Source organism: Sinocyclocheilus anshuiensis, unplaced genomic scaffold (genome assembly GCF_001515605.1).
Source record: "Sinocyclocheilus anshuiensis isolate Anshui unplaced genomic scaffold, SAMN03320099.WGS_v1.1 scaffold923, whole genome shotgun sequence".
NCBI lineage: Eukaryota > Metazoa > Chordata > Actinopteri > Cypriniformes > Cyprinidae > Sinocyclocheilus > Sinocyclocheilus anshuiensis.
In genome coordinates, this window is record NW_015544138.1 from 1,043,650 (window position 1) to 1,043,883 (window position 234).

General features: G+C 32.5%; 1 protein-coding gene across 2 annotated transcripts in view; it reads right to left on the reverse strand.

Annotated features, from left to right (window-relative positions):
- gramd2ab (GRAM domain containing 2Ab) overlaps positions 1 to 234 on the reverse strand; it is a 52,560-nt gene that overhangs the window by 2,060 nt on the left and 50,266 nt on the right. The window lies entirely within an intron of this gene.

Below are 234 nucleotides of genomic sequence, written 5' to 3' on the forward strand. Positions count from 1 at the left end.
CTTAACAAACCACAACACAGGATTTCCAACTGCTTCATTTCCAGTGTTTACCCTTACAAACAGCGTTACTCCTTCTTTGATCCTTGCTAAAAGCCTGTGTCAAAAGCCACAAACCTGACGACATGTATGACCAAATAGTTCCTGTTGAATAGGAACATTTGTGTATGGGAGTGGTTTATTTGTGTGTTGTATATATATATATATATATATATATTTATTTATTTATTTATATAT